The sequence below is a fragment of the Harpia harpyja genome, chromosome 9 (assembly GCF_026419915.1).
Source record: "Harpia harpyja isolate bHarHar1 chromosome 9, bHarHar1 primary haplotype, whole genome shotgun sequence".
In the NCBI taxonomy this organism is placed as follows: domain Eukaryota; kingdom Metazoa; phylum Chordata; class Aves; order Accipitriformes; family Accipitridae; genus Harpia; species Harpia harpyja.
In genome coordinates this window covers 24081627-24095744 of record NC_068948.1, presented here as the reverse complement: position 1 = coordinate 24095744, position 14118 = coordinate 24081627, and positions in this window count along the sequence as shown.

Below are 14118 nucleotides of genomic sequence, written 5' to 3'. Positions count from 1 at the left end.
GGGTGCGAGGCGCTCAGGGCGGCGCAGGGGCGAGGCTGGGCACGGCCCCCGCCGGGCCGGTTCCTCCCCTCGCCGGGGCCCGAGAGCAGGGGACGGGGCCGGGGCCGGGAACGGGGCCGGGAGCGGCGGGGCTCCAGGAGGACAATGGGCCCGGGCCGGTGCTGGGGGAGGAGGGGATTACAGGGGAGATGGAGGGCTGCTGGGGGGGTTACACGGGAGATGGAGTGCTGCTGGGGGGTTACACGGGAGATGGGAGTGCTGCCGGCGGTGTTCCAGGGGAGATGGAGCACTGCCTGGGGGGTTACAGGGGAGATGGAGTGCTGCTGGGGGTTTACAGGGGAGATGGAGCGCTGCTGTGGGGGTTACAGGGGACATGGAGCGCTGCCGGGGGGGGTTACACGGGAGAGGGAGTGCTGCGCGTGGGGGTGGCATATCTCACCCTGTAGGGAACCATGGAGGTCCCAGAGCTGGACCATGATGGCTAATGGGTCCAGGGGGTCCCTGCGGTCATGGGGTCCCAGGAGCAGGGGACGGTGGGAGCCTTGGGGAACCCCAGGTATGGGGCCATGCCCAAGGCGTCAGGGAGTCCCCAAGAGCAGGGGATGGTGATGATCAAGGTGCCCAGGAACGATCCCAGGACAAGAGGGGACCTGTGCAACAGGGATACCTGGAACAGAGCTATTATGGCCAAGGGGTCTAGGGAGTCCCGGGGAGTGGGGCCATGAAGGCCAAAGGGCCTGGGAGCATCCAAGAACAAGAATAAGGATGACAAGGGACCTGGGGGTCCTCTGGAGCACAGGGGTGCAGGTTCCCCTGGGCATAGGATGGTCATGGTCAAGGCGCCCAGGTGGTCCCAGGATAAGTGGGACCTGTGCAATGAGTGTCCCCACAGCAGGGCCATAATGGTCTGGGGGTGCCAGGGAGTGAGGATGGTGATAGCCATGGTGTCTGAAGGATCAGCCAGGAGTGGAGGCCATGGCTGGGATGGCGATGACCCCCCCACATATTGATGCTGGGGCTGTAGGGTGGCAGCTGTTTGGGGTAGAGGAGGAGGTTGTGGGGTGGCTGTTTGGGACAGGCAAAACCAGGGGCTGTGAACACTGCCATGGGGGTGGTTGGAGAGGGCCAGTCCCACACTGGGGAAGATGCAGGACCCTCATCTTCTGCATGAGGTGGGGATGCTGGTGGTGCCTCCCTCTGCCCTGGCTGTGATCCCGCAATGTCACAGGCCACCAGCTCTGCAGGGCAGCCAGTCTGTGGAGGTTTGCCCACCACCCTTGTAAGGGTGCTCCCAGGTTTCTAAACAAGCCAGGGGCTCCCAAGCTGGCAGGGTATGAAGTAAGGCTGTGTCCTGAATTGGGACAGCTTGTCCAGCGAGGACAGAGGGCCCCAGCCTGCCCCTAGAGCAAGGGCTGATTCCCCCTTGCCTCCAAGCTGGGCAAGCCCATCCTGCCATTGTTCCTTCCCCTGTACGTCTTTGGTATCACTTTAATTCATTTTTTTCCACAGTTAGGGATGTAACAGTCTCCACTCCCAAGTTGCCTGAGGCTATGGCACAGGACATGCCATTCAAAACTGGGCCTTACCAAAACACCCCCATGGGGAAACTGCTGAGGACCCCATCACCTCCCCTCCATGGGCTTGGTTCCCCATCGAACCCAGCCCCACATGATCCTCACCTGGGAGGACTCAGGCTGCTCCCCAGGGCAGGGCTCTGGTCTGGTGTCCATGCTATCACTCGCTTCTCTTCCCTGCTGGGCATTTCTGCCAGGAGAGTCCAGACAAAATATTTCATATCTCCATTGCAAAGGTGGCATGCATGAGTCAGGGCCTGATGCTGCTTCATCCTGTGTTTCAGTGCTATTTACTTGTCAGCTTGGGAAAGCAAAGGTTTCTTGCAGGACATGAGGCTCAGGTTCTCCTACACCAAGAGGGGTCCATGCAAGATGCTGCAAGAAGGTCAGGATTTGGGTGCTGCGAACTCAGAGACAACCTCTGCCCTAGAGGTCCTGGGGACCAGCTGGCAACAGACCTAGACTGGCCTGGAAAGGGATTTCTTGGTGGTTCCTGTAACCCCCACCCATGGGCGTTGGGAGCAGTGCTGGCATCTCGAGAGGGTTGAACCAGGGTCTTGTTAGCACCACCCTCATCCAGAGATCCAAGTTTGCCCCCAACCCTAAATTCCTAGGATGGCAGCAGGTGCCCACAGGCTGATCTCAGCACCTGGGTTGAACCAGGCATCCCAGACCTCAGCCTCATTGCCCCTCGGCCAGCCGTGGTGGCCAACGTACCCCTGTGCTTCGCAGCACCTTTCACTGCTGGACCATGGGGTGCCTTGAGAGCGGCCACAGGCAGCTCATCATACAAACGCCTGCTGAGGGGCTGGAGGAACGTCTGCTGATACAGACGTTCATCTCCATCCCTGGTACATCTGTTTTAACAGCTTGTCCCAGGCTTTTTGGATGGCAACCAGTTTTCAGCTGATTTCAGCCTCTCCCGCTGAGTCACCAGGAGCTCTTCATCCAGGCTGTGTTCACCTTCTCACCTCAAAGGGAGAAAACACTCAGGATGTCAGGGAGCACAGGGACCCTTTAATCCCTCAGCTAGGAGCCAGCCCAACACGCAGCACTTCAATGGGGTCAGATCTTCCCTGTCTTCAGGGCTGACCCTCTTCTGTGGGTCTAGCAGCCAAGGGGTTTCCTCGGGGATGAGACAGGGTGGGATTCAGATCTTCCTGACACTGGGCAAATTTAAACCTCCTCCTCCTCCAGTTGCCAGGCATTCCTGGCAGGAATTTATACAGGAATAAATGATTTTTCACACTGGGGATTTATCTTCTCCACATGAAGTCCAACTTTATCAAATAACAGCTTTTAGATGGCTACCTTGCCAAAGGAGCAGGACCATGTGGCTGAAATAATTGCACAATTAATTAGGCTTGGGAAGAGCACAAGCTCTGCGTGCTCTAAGCTGAAAGGACTGGGGTGTCACCCCATGTGGGAGTTCAGAAATCACCTGCACCCAGAGCTATCCGCATCCTGAATTGCGTGATTAAAGGAAAGCGAGGGAGTTTTACAGCAAGGATTTTTCCACATTATTTTTCATTGCACTTTTAATGCAGGTCAACGTGGCATTTTCCACATGGCTCTCCCTGTGCTTTTAGCTCAGCCATGCGACACTAAGCCAGTCAAACAAAGGTCTGGTTCCAGAGATGGCATCAGGGAGGTCACAGCCCCGGACAGGGACTCCCCAGGACCTTGCTGGGTGTTTGGGGATGCTGCTTGCAGACTTGTGTCATCTCATGGCATTTAGTCACCCCCCCCGATGCTCATTTCCAGGTGCTGCTGTGGCACCAGCGCTTCCCAAGGACCCAAGGAGCCCTTTGCCCGGAGATGTCGGTGGTGACGTTGAAGTTGGGCCACAGCTGTCTGAGCGATGTCCCATCTCTTGCGCCAAAGAGGGAAGATCGTGTTGGAGATATGTCAAGCACAGGGGATGTTCCCCGGTGCCCAGGGCCCACCCAGAGAGGGGTATCCACCAATTGCTGCCACAGCCAAACCCCTCGGTTTCTCCCAACTGGGCTTTGCTATGGTCTCCTGGGGCTGGGGCCAGATTCCCACCTTCTTTGTGCTGCCACACATACCAGAGCAGTTGGGTGCTGATGGACACAGGCTCAGGCTGGCCATCAGGCCAACACTCCGAACCTTGGTCCACCAAAGCAAGTGGTTCTGAGAGGCCAAACTGAGCTCCGAATACACGCCGCAGTGAGCCGTCCCTCCGTGCCGCTCAGGGCTGGGGTCCCCACCTGTGCTGGCAGCCAGCCATTGGCCTCCCCAGCAGTACGGCAAATCCTGGCTGGGCTCCTGCAAAGCCCGAGCAGCCTGGGAGCCACCTCATCTGTGCCACGGTGTGCCGGGCGTCCACCCCAGCGGGACAGGAGCCAGAAGCGGGAGGAAGAAGTTGGGTGCTGCAGGGCGAGTCGGGTCATAAGTAGCATAGGAAAGGCTGCCAGAAGCACGGTGCCACTCGCCAGACCTGAGCCTCTGCCCTGCCACTGCGGGCTGGAGCAGAGTGTGCCATCCCAGGGCCACTCACCCCCTCGTCCCCAGCCAGCCTCCATCCTTCCCCATGGTGAGTGGAGGGGGCCGAGTCAGGCAGCAGGCAGCAGGAGACGCTATTTGAAGCCCCCTGGCTGGGAGCTGGACCCCTCCACCCCAGCCGTCTGGTGTGTTTCTCAAGGACACATCCCAGCCAGCATCATTTTGTAGCCCCTTCCTTCCCCCATGCATCGGTTTACTCCTCCACCGGCAGCACAGGGTAATTTTCCACGGCACTGCCAATGCCAGCAGCGGCATGGGGAGCATGGGAGGGGCTGTCATCACTGATGCAAAAGTGGCAGCTCCTTTCTGTCCCCCAGCCGGAGCCACTCTTGAGTTACAGGTCTGTAGCCAGAGCACAGCGGACAACCAGGGACCTGCAGTCCCAGGCCCTGGGACAGATCCGGCTGACCCCATGTAGTGACAGGGGCTGCAGATCATCCCTGAAGGCCAGGGTTAAGTGCAGGGGTGGGGAAGGGTTTTACACTGTCTACCTGTACCGAGCACCACTGCAAGCTGGAAACATCCACGTGAAGGTTTCACGTATCTCCATGTAGGAGGTCGTCTTGCAGGATTTGTTGGTAGGGAAACTGAGGCACAGAGCAGCTGAGTCCAGGCAGGGGCTGCCAGGCTCACAAGCCTTATCCTTACAGCAGCTCAGTTTTCAGTGTGATGTGGTAGAGAGCGGGGCAGGTGAATGGGGAAAAGGGAGCTGAGATGGGGATGCTGCTGGGGCTCCAGCAAAACTCCAGCAAAAGCTGTGCTCCCAGCAGGGCCCCCCTCTCTCTCCAAGAGTCACCTCTCTTGAACAAGACCAGCTTGAGAGCAATGGGCTGCCCTTCTAGCCAGGATCCCCGGCATTGCTGCTGCCTCAGCAGTCACACCTGCAAGTGGAGAGGCAGAGACGCCAGAAGTGCTGAACCCAGCGATGCCGCTGCTGGCAGAGGGGAGGTGGCAGGACACGAGGCCCTGGGACCTTTCATTTCCCCCATTTTTGGAAGAAACCTGGAGAGATTTCATGAAAAAGAGGGTAAAGGCCATAAAACTAACAAAAACCCTTCAGCATGGCCCTGTTCCTCCCCAAAGCTCCTGTTCTAAGGACCACAGTGCCATCTCAACCTGGCAGAGGTGAGCTGGGACCCCCAACCCTGCTGGAGGTACCTCCGCACACCTTGGCCACCCTTCCCACAGCGGCACGCAGTGCTGGCAGTGCCGCGAGGACCCATCCAGTGGAGAACACCTAGTGATGGACAGAGCACGCAGCTGCCACTGGCAGAGAGTGATCGTAGAGATGACCAGCAAGGGAAGCGCGCGCCCGGCCTCCCACTTATTCTACACCTCTCATGTCTCTTCACAGCGCCAGACTAGAGTCAAGCTCAACAGGGTCTTCTTTCCCCGCTGATTCTGCCAAGCCCGTTCCCTTGGCTGTGGTTTCGCTGGATAGTAGGTAGGGACAGTGGGAATCTCGTTCATCCATTCATGCGCGTCACTAATTAGATGACGAGGCATTTGGCTATTTAACAAACACATAAAAATTATATATGTGTTTGTTAAATAGCCAAATGCCTCGTCATCTAATTAGTGACGCGCATGAATGGATGAACGAGATTCCCACTGTCCCTACCTACTATCCAGCGAAACCACAGCCAAGGGAACGGGCTTGGCAGAATCAGCGGGGAAAGAAGACCCTGTTGAGCTTGACTCTAGTCTGGCGCTGTGAAGAGACATGAGAGGTGTAGAATAAGTGGGAGGCCGGGGGCGCGCTCGGCGGTGCGGGGCGACCCGCCCGCCGGCGTCCCGGCCGTCGGTGAAATACCACTACTCTGATCGTTTTTTCACTTACCCGGTGAGGCGGGGGGGCGAGCCCCGAGGGGGGCTCTCGCTTCTGGCGCCAAGCGCCCGGCGCGCGCCGGGTGCGACCCGCTCCGGGGACAGCGGCAGGTGGGGAGTTTGACTGGGGCGGTACACCTGTCAAAGCGTAACGCAGGTGTCCTAAGGCGAGCTCAGGGAGGACGGAAACCTCCCGCGGAGCAGAAGGGCAAAAGCTCGCTTGATCTTGATTTTCAGTACGAATACAGACCGTGAAAGCGGGGCCTCACGGCCAATGAATCCAAGCTCCAAGGCAGGGCAGGGTTTGACGCATGGCTGACAGCTCCAGGGTGCATCCTGCGCTGCACATGGGGCTAATTCGGGGGCAGGAAGAGAAGCAGCCCAGGGCAGATGTGCTGGATGCCCATGTTGGCTGGGCAGGGGATCGGCATGGTCAATGTGCCTGTATTGAACGGTTTCACAGAGATTAGGTACCACCCCGAGGTGCATGCAGTCCAGTGATGATGCGCAGAGGAGTCAGAGCTAAATTTAGCCTTGGTTGTGCGCAAGTGTGATGGTTTTTTTGCTGCCCTTAAATAAAGACATTGTTTGGAGCATGTGGCTGCTGGCCCTGCCTTGCTCAGCCCTGGACCTTTGATGGGCTGTTTTGGCCAAGCTGTTCAAAAGGGGGAGAAACAAGGAAATTAGCAGTTAGTGAGACATATCCCAAGGGCCTATTTCCAAATGCCCAGAAGCCATCTCTCAGAAACCAGCAGTGCACACAAAGCAGCAAGAGGCTGACTTCGGTGGCCGTGGGGATGTTCTTGTGCATGGCCAGCTTGCATGCCATGGCCATAGCAAGGGGGCTATCAGGCTGGCCTGGGCTTGAGGCAGCAGTGTTGGAGCAACGGCTGTTGGTGATGGGCCCCATCCTGTATCCCACTGCCTGCCCACCCTAGGGCAGGCACGATCTGCCCCAGCCTTGCATTCGCAGGGCAGTGAAAGACCCACAGCTTGCCGGCTCCAAAATAATCAGGGCCAGAATGACAGCAGGGCAATTGGACCTTGGAGACCCCAAAAGAGACTCCTCAAACCCTGCCCAGAGCCTCCAGATTGGCCCTGGGCTGGGTCAGTCCCCCCAGAACCGCGGGGCTTCATGCAGAACAAGGGGAGGCTGCGATGTGGCACTGCCCGTGCATGAGCTTATGGCTTGGGCTGCAGGCCGCTCTCCAGCCTAACACCACACATTTTGCTGAAGCTGCCTGGGAAGATGCAATCCTGCAGGGAGCTCAGCATCCTCTCCCTGCAACGCAGCCCGCGAGCCCGGGACAGGGAGCAGTGCCTCCATGACCTGGCACAGGGCAGAGATGCGCTGTGCCCTGTCTGCTCCCCCACCACAGCACAAAGCATGTGCTGGGGCTGGCGAGCTGCCAGCCCCCCCCCCCCCCCCCCGACTGCCTCCTGCCCTTGCAACGCGGGGCTACCAGTAATTTTCCATCCTGGCTGCAGGCTCTGCCCTAACGAGATGTTCTCCTACATCCCTCTAATAGGGCTGGGCCCCGTTCAAGTTTCTCTCTTCATTCAAACCCGGAGCCCCCCTGCTTTCGCTGCTCAAGCCTCCCACCAGTTCTGCAGGACGGCTGCTCCTCCAACCCCTGCTCCTCCCTGCACTCACAGCCCTTCTGCCTCAGGGAAATGGGAGGATTTTGTCCAAAAGCCAGAAAAAAAGAAAAGCCCAGCAACACGCCAAGAAAAATTCCCATGGCTCAGCTGCACTCTTGGGCCAGGAGCAAGGCACCCCCGGGGACTTTGCTGTGAGCTGTTTCCAAAGCTGCCTCTGCACGGGCAGGCAATGCCTGGAACTGAAAGTCTGGGTCCATCAGCTGCATTGATTGGCAGAGCAAAGTTGATTCACAAACCTGGAGCTCAGTATGTCTGCAGTGTGTGTGTGCGGCACCGTGCTGCCTTGAACTCCCTTCTCCTTGTGATGAAGCTGCTCGACTCTAATCTCAGCTTTAGGCATTGCATTTTGTAGGTCTGGAGGGCCAGAGGGAGATCCCCACTCCTAAATGAGCAGAAGGTGGAGAGGCAGGCCCTCCTCCTCCTCCTGCACCAGCCCAGCTGGGCCAATGCAACTAGGCATCACTCCAGCGCCTGCCATTGCTGCTCCAGAGCCAGGCGGAGGATGCAGGAGTCCCTCAGGAGCTGGCGTTCACTTGAGCTCCTGCATCCCTGCAGAGGGGACAGCGTATGGCTTTCCAGAGCAGGGGGCATCAGATGCATCTGGCAGGGAGTGTGGATACAAACATCCCCTTGACTGCCCTGGAAACAGCTTGTCCCAGGAGGGGCAGAGAGGAGGCTGAAGGCATGGGTACTGAGGGGATCTCTCTGCTGCTCTTTGCTCCAGGGAGCCCACCACGGCCAGGGAGGAGCTGAGCATCCAAGAATCTCCATCTCAAAGTCTCAAACCACCTCCAGGAGCACCAGAACCTTGATCAAAATACATGGAAACCACAGAAGGGTTCACCCATCTCCCTTGGGTTTTGCAGGCACCAAAGCGGGTGCAGCCTCCACGCCCACTGCAGTGTGCCCCCCCCCAACACCTCTCGGAGCTCCACCAGGGACAAATAGAGAAAGGCACTCAAAGAAAAGGTACAAAATGAAGGATGCGTAATGTGGCATCAAGATGTCTTAGCATGAGCAAACAAGTTGCTTTGGGCAAGAGGTGCCTCAAAACACGTAGAGAGGCACCAGGAGAGACAGACGGCTGTGGGAACAGGCCTGGCATATGAAGAGTTCTCCCACCACCGGGCGACACCTCTTCTGGTGTCTGGCTATTTCCCAGGTCCTCACCTGCACAGCCCACCTGCAGCCCCTCTGTGACTTGCTAGGCTGCCAAGGCCTTTGGGCCCACAAGCCAACCTCCTGCCCATCTCTCCTGAGCAGCCCCCTCCATCCCTCCCTGCCTCCTCCTGGCCACACGAGCAGGCAGCAGCAGTGCCCGGCCCCGCCGTGCCGCTTCTGTGACAAACCCTTTTCGGAGCCAAGCCAGGCTTTAAATAAATACCTGTCAGCAGAGCAGAGCTGAGCTGTTCAGAGTGACTGCATGTGTGCAGATGTGTTAGCAAGTTGATAGGCGTGAGACAGAGCAGAGACAGCAGGGTCTCTCTCCTCGGAGGCCAGAGACTGGCACATTCTCAAAGGCAGCATTAATCAGCATTTTCAATTATGCAGCACCCATCATGATGGAGCAAAGTTGCCCACTCTTACCTTCCCCTGGAGAGCAGGATAGTGCCATTTCCAAGGGCTGGCTTCTCTGGCTGCGAGCTGCCGCGATGGTTTAAGGGGAGGGTGATGGAGTGGGAAGACTCAATTGTTTTCAGTTTCCATAGTTCCCCAATCGCCACCAACTGCATTTGGGGACACAGGGGCCAGGCATCCGTGGGCTGCACCTCTCCGCTGGCTGGTTATGTGCAGCTTGGCCAGGAGGTGGGGAGGGGGTCCCTCTCCTGCCTGGGTACCAGGGACCTTCACAAGCACATACCAAGGTCACCTTGTGGTGAGACCAGGATGTGCCAGCAGCTGAGGGCACCTGGGTTTTGAAACACAGACCGCTTTCCCAGGGGTGCAAAGGCCCTCAGGCTGGCAGGGCAGACTTTTGAAAGCAGATTATATTTGGCTTCTAACATTGGAAAGATAAGAAGCAAGCTCAGGTGAGCCCAGCAACCCTCCCGCTGAGATACCAAGATGCTGCTGATCCCTGCACAAGGCTGGATCTGGGTTGTCTCCTCTGTGCCCAAACTACAGGGAGCCCTGGTGGAATGGGCACCCACCACCTCTCCCTGGAAGGTGGCAGATGCCCATCGCCTGCAGTGGACGCGTCAGCAGACTGCCCATGAAAATAAGCTGCTCTAGCTCAAACCTAAGCCTGGCCTGATACAGATGTCCCCAGGAGGGGGCTCTCAGGGAGTCTTGCAGATGGCCGCAGCAGCCCTGGGTGGCTTTGGCTCTCCTTTGCTTGTGCAGGCAGAGATTGATCCAGGCGAGCCAAGCCCCCCCATTTGTGCTACCCAAACTCCCAGGACCTTGTCAGCACATCCGAGACAGAGCCAGGCTGGGGCCTTGGCCCAGGCTCCTGGGTTGGTGGCAGAGCCAAGGAGGGGCTGTCACACAGGAGGGACAGCAAAGCCTTGGGCAAAACCAGCTGAGGAGTGAATTCCCTGTGCTTGGATGGGGGAGGCTGGCAGGAGTGGACCCAGCTCTGTCCCGAGGGCTGGGAGCTCCCTAGGGTCACAGTCATAAAAAGAGAGGAACCTGGAGCACAGGGAACACATCTGGGGTTTTCCAGGCATCAGCTGCCCTGCCAGGGTGCCTGGGTCAGGAGGGGGATGCAGTAGGGCAGAGCAGCACACATAGGAAGGGCTCCAGCACAGCCAGTCCTTGCCCAGGCAGGAAAAGGCATCTGGAGGAGCCTGAGCAGCCACTTGCAGCCCTTCCTCCTTGTTATCCCAAAAGCCTTCACGGGAGCAGCCAAATACCCAGCTCCCCTTGCCTGCACCCCACCAGCTCTGCCCCTGACCTTCTCTTTGGCCCACAGCTGATCAATACCTCTAGCTCTGGGGGGATCCATCAATCCTAACGATTTCATCCCACTTCTCACTAATGCACTCTTGTTGCACTGCATTTGGGCCATGGACCTGGCAGATGCTGGGAGAAAGACAGAGGGCTGGCCAAAGGCATCATCACACGCTGTCCCAGGACAGCAGGTTAACCCTTAGCATCACCCCTTTGCAGCACAACCCTCTCCATCAGAGAGGCAGGCCTCCAGCCCTTCCTCCCACAGCTCATGACTCACTGGAGGACCATAAACCTTCCTCTCTCAGCTCTTCAGCTCCTTGGAAAGGCACATTCAGCATGTTTGACTGTCTCAGCCAGGATTTCAGAGCTTTTAACCAAAACCCACCAATGTGTCCTCACAGTCCCTCATTGCCTCTTCACTCAGCAACTGCTCCTCTCCAGAGAGCCTCCATCAAACTCCCTGTGCCTGTCTGGAGATGGGGGAACTCGAGGACACCCTGACCCACCAATGATGGGAAGCAGGAGTCAACATTTCTAGAGTCCTTTTCTCAAGGCACCCAACTTTTAGCCAGGATGAAAGTGCAGGCACTTGGGTAATGATGGAGAGTTGAACATGCCCCCTGTCCCCCACACAGTCGCCAGTCAGTCAGCCAGCCAGCCAGCCTGCCTGCCTGCCTGCAAGTCCAGTCCCTCTGGGTGGCCAGCCTGCTGCCCCTCCAGCCCCCACCATGCCTGCCCAAGCTGGAGGCACCAAATTTCAGCAGCTTCCCATTAAGAGCAGCCTGGACCCCACCTGGTACCAGGAGCACTGCTGGGGTGCATGTGTGGGAGCACCAACCCAGCCATGCAGCACACACTTCCCTGCCTGCTCGTCCTCTCCTGCCCTTTTTAGCCTTGTCCCTTATAGGAAAAGCACAAGACAAAACTAAGATGAAGTCACCAAACTGGTTTGGGAAGGGCTGGATACCAGGTGCTGTCCTCACCTGTGCAACCTCCCAGCTCAGGGGCTTTAAATCCAATCCTTGTGTCGAACAGCCCTGGAAAGAGTGGTTTTCACCAGTGGCTGCCAAATACCCATTCAAACCCTCTTCTCTTCCAGCCTCCGCATCCCCCTGCAGCAGGGGTGTTGCATATCCCTGGGGCAAGATCATCCTTGACTTTGTTGCTGCTGGCTGTGTGACCGTACTGCTGGTTTACAGCTGGTTGTGGCAGAGCTTCTGGAGCCGCATCCCATGTCCTGGGGTGGACCAAGCAAGGGGATCTGGCCCAGCCTGGCACTGACCTTCGCTGTGAATGCAGTCACACGCACCCCATCAATAACTAAATGCAAGATAACAAAATGAGCTGTCACAGCCAGTTAACATGCTGGGCTTAATCAGCTTGTGAGCGTTCAGGGTGGAGGTGAGGGGCTGGCTCCAGGCCACAGGGGCTGGGGAGAGGCAGGGTGAGGGGTCTGGTGGGTTGCAGCCACTCCTGTCTGCTGGCTCCCTCTGCCGAGAGCCAGGAGCAAGAGGCTGATGGGGGTGCTTCCCCAGCACCGCACAGATGTGGCATCATCTCAGTGGCATGTGGACACCCCAGCCCCAGAGAGAGCCAGCAGAAAGGGATGGGCAGCCACAGGGTAACTGGTGTTGAGACACCCCACGCAGGACTTTAGGCCCAAGGCAGAGCCGGTCCTTAGAAGAGCAGCCAGCTACAACTGCCAAACCCAAAAGGGTTCCAATTAAAGCCACAGGGATCTCAATGTCTGTCATTGAGTGCCTCTCAATTAATTAGCATCCTGCTGATTCTACCATTGAGGCTATTGCTAAGGAGATTAAATCGGTCTCTGCCACGAAGCAGATGCTGTTCCCAAGGCCTGATTCAAAGTGATTTTCCTTTCCCTGTGCCATCCTGCCCTGCTGACTCAGCTGAAGCCCCGGGGTGCTGGGCGCAGCTTGGGCAGCTGGGACTCAGGGGGGCTCCAGGGGTGAGGGTGGGATCGCTTTGCAGAGATGCTCAGGGGTTAAATGCAACTGCATGCCCTGGGCTGCACAGGGAAGGCCTCACTTGGAGGATGCTGGTGTAAATCCAGAGGAGTGCTCATCAGGGGAGCAGTGTGGCCGCAACGAGACCTGGCCATCCAGGGAAGCGATGATCTGTTCACCGCATTTTGCCTGTGTCAGCATGCGACAGACTCACAGCCAGGCAGCTAGAGCTGCATTTGTGCACCTGAAAGCCCAAACTGAAAGGAAAAATCACAGCTCAGCCTCCAGGCAGGGCTTGGTAAATCCACCATGACTGCAATAAACCCTGCTGATTTGGTACAAACTTGGAGTAACCCTGCTGGTTTCACCCGAACCAGCCCACATTCACAGGGGCAGTACGACGGAGTACAGCTCTGACTAGGAAAACACAGGCTGCACCTGGCTCGGCTCGGCTCCACCCCACCAGCGCTCCTCGGGTCTCCACCAGCACAAGCAGGGGGGGGACTCTTCTCTGAAAGCCTTTGCAAAGGGTGTGACTCCAACAATTGTTCTGTTAATTATGACCTGGGCCTGTGCATGGATCCCTGCTCAAGCCCACGAGCCCTCCGCTCCCTTACCCCAGCCACAGAACTGCACCCCAGCAGTAAAAATGGCTGTTCAGCCACCCATGGGCACAAAAAGCACTTAGGAAAGGGGCTGCAGGATCCATCAGCTTGGACTCCCCCAGGTGTCAATTAAGCACCCAAACAAACTGCCAATCTTGTATTTGTAAGCAAGGTGAAGGCAAGAAACTCATCTTAAATCATTGCTGTGATGGGAGCCTGACTGCCAAGATACACTTGCCCTGCAGAGGATGGTCCCACAGCAAGAGAAGCAGGCACATTTGAGGATTGTTTTGATGGTGCCTTGACTTCTGTATCTGCTTCACTGCTTCCTCCCAAGTGCATCGCTTCCAAGCCCCCCTAGCTACAGGACTAAGTTATGGTGTGGTCATCTCCTTACTCCCCTTTTGCTCTAACGTCTGAGAAAAAAAGCCACACTGCATCCTAAGCATTTGGCAGTTTCTTGGTCTGATGTCAGGGAAAAACAGCAAAAACCTCCTCTTTGTGAGGGTTTGTCATAATCCTCGTGCTTCTCTTTACCTAGGGAGAACCCATAGCCCTTGAGGGAACAGCAGGACAGCCTGAGATAGGCCTGGCCTTATAAGCCACAGAATCTGAGAGCGCAGGTTGGGCTTTTGCAACCTCCATTTGCTTTTTGCCACATTTTTTGTATTGCACCATGACAACAGAGATGGAACAGCACCATCACGACCCTCAGGAGACATCTCCTTACCACTGCCCATTTCTAGGCACAGAAAAATCTGGAGGGGCGTAAGGCTGGGAGTGTCTTTAGGGTTGCAGTTTCTCAAGCTCATCTGCAGGCAAACTGGGATTTCTTACGGTGAAGCTATTTTAGTCTGATTTTACAGGATCCCAGCATAAACAGAAGACAGCTTCTAAGCTTTAAAGCAATCTTCACCCTTGGGGTCCCCCCTCCATTTCGCAGGCTAATTGAAAGTAAAATGCTTTTAATGTGTAGTTGTCAACAAGAACCTAAGCCTGAAACAGGGGCAAGAGCAGTTCACAATGCATTTGAGTGCCATGACTCAAACACAGCTCTGATAT